Source organism: Triticum aestivum, chromosome 5D (genome assembly GCF_018294505.1).
Source record: "Triticum aestivum cultivar Chinese Spring chromosome 5D, IWGSC CS RefSeq v2.1, whole genome shotgun sequence".
Classification (NCBI taxonomy): domain Eukaryota; kingdom Viridiplantae; phylum Streptophyta; class Magnoliopsida; order Poales; family Poaceae; genus Triticum; species Triticum aestivum.
The window spans coordinates 402,061,994-402,064,418 of NC_057808.1; positions in this window are offsets into that span (position 1 = coordinate 402,061,994).

A 2,425-nucleotide genomic window follows, 5' to 3' on the forward strand; every position below is an offset into this window, starting at 1 on the left:
TGGAGTCGTATACAGTAGAGGGTTGGCCTTTGAAGTAGTCGACGTCATACTGGTCTCAAGCCGCCAAGGCCTTTGTGCTGGAGAAGGATCATATTGCAATTGATATTTTGTCGTTGGGGTCTATAATCAAGATATTTTAATTTTGGCTATGACAGAGAGCCCCGTCGCATGGTTGATACATCTTACTAGGGTGAATATCAGGTGATACCATGACTTGTATACTCCCATGATACTATTTTGACAAAGTTGATTTTAAATGTTTCAGAAAATTCCGAAATAAGTTATGGATGTTCACTACACATGTGTCTACGATCCCTAAAATATCTAGATTAAAATTCGAAATACACATTGAGAAACAAGAAAGACAAATTCAACATAATAGTGTCAATAAAGACAAGCATGAATATTGTCACAACCTACACTACTCACATCCTTTTTTTTGTTTCTCTATATGTACTTTGAATTTTGATCTACATTTTTTAGTGTTTGTAGACATATGTGTTCTGAACATCCACAATTTTTTCGGAATTTTTCAAAACATTTTAATTTGACTTTTTAATCACCTACCGGCCATCTACATGCCATGCTCTTTCCGGCAGCCCACCTACAGGCCATCCCTACGCTATGCTCCGACCATGCCTCTCTTCTCCTTCAGGGAAACCCACCTCACATACGAGCATTCTTTAAAGTTCGAGGAATTCTGGCTCAAATATGACGACTTCAAGGAGAAAGTCGCTGAGGTGTGGCATAAGCATGTCAACGCACACAACCCCATCCGCCGAGTCCACATCAAGATTTTAGCCGCCTTGCTAAGATACTTAAGATCTTTGAGACGCAAACCTTAATCTCCAAGGAGATCATCTCGCAGCTTGACCTGACAGAGGAATCCCGCTTGTTCACTCGTGAGGAACGCTCTATGTGCTGCAATGTTAAGAGCAACTACCGGGGTCTCCTCTCGATCCAAAAAATTGAAATGAGACATTGAACCGGGCTAACAACCATTCGAGCTGCGGATGTGAACACTAAGCTTTTCCACATCAGAGCAAATGGTCACGGAAAGAAGAATTTCATCTAGTCGCTCGAGGGGTGCCAATGGGGTCGCCATCACGCAAGAGGACAAAGAACTTGAGCTCCACTCCCATTTCAGTGGGCGCCTGGGAACGAAGTCGTATTGCTCTGTTAAAATCAACCGGGAGGCCCTTGGCTACCAGTGTCGTGATTTGTGTGACCTTGATGTTGACTTTGATACGGACGAGATCAAAGAGGTCGTGTTCTCCCTTCCCTCTGGCAAGGCACTCGGCCCCGGCGGCTCCATTGGGGCTTTTCTTAAAGAGGTCGTGTTCTCCCTCCCCTCTGGCAAGGTGCCCGACCCCGACGGCTTCAATGGGGGCTTTCTTTAAAGAGGTTGTGTTCTCCCTCCCCTTTTGAAATGAGGGTTACTCTTCGAGGAGGATGAGGCGTATGGGATGTTTGGTCCCTTTATTATGTTTGTGACAAAATCTTTACAAACTTTTGTCGTCTTTCACCACCTAGCGGGTCTATGCTGGACTCGCACCACACTCAGACATATTTTCGTCTTCAGAAAATAGGACCAATGGTAGTGCCCGATTAGAATATGCTATTATCGCAAACCATCCGCGAAATACATCTTTAGTTCAAAAAGGCACGTCTGATTGTGTTTATATTTTTATTGTTTCTACCATGATTTTTGTATAAATCTTCTTTGTAGTGGATGTGCCCTAAGAGTAGAGCCTCGTTAATCTACACAAGAAAAAGAGTGGCAAAGTTGATGAGGTCGTAAAACAAATGATAAAACAAGAAATGTGTAAGTCGCAAACTCAGTTTCTCGGAGGTACTAAAAGAGTGTGTTGTTTCACAAAAAAGAAAAACATATACAGTTGATGCCAAAAAAGAAAAATGCTTTGTGCTAATGTATAGCACATCCCCCATCGAATTAATTTATACAATATTTTTCTATATACATTTGAATACTGTACACTTTTTTTAGGGGTTATAAATATACTGTACATACTGTACACTTTTTTTCGATGCTGTTTGCGTCCATGCCGGACGCGAAGCAAATGGTCGCGGAAAGCCCCAATGGGGTCGAGATGCGGATGCGAACACTAAGCTTTTCCACATCAGAGCAAATGGTCGCGGAAAGAAGAATTTCATCTAGTCACTCGAGGACTGCCAATGGGGTCGCCATCACATAAGAGGACAAAGAACTTAAGCTTCACTCCCATTTTCAGTGGGCACATGGGAACGAAGTCGCATTGCTCTGTTAAAATCAACTGGGAGGCCCTTGGCTACCAGCGCCGTGATTTGTCTGATCTTGATGTTGACTTTGATGCGGACAAGATCAAAGAGGCAATGTTCTCCCTCCCCTCTGGCAAGGCTCTAGGCCCCAACGGCTTCATTGGGG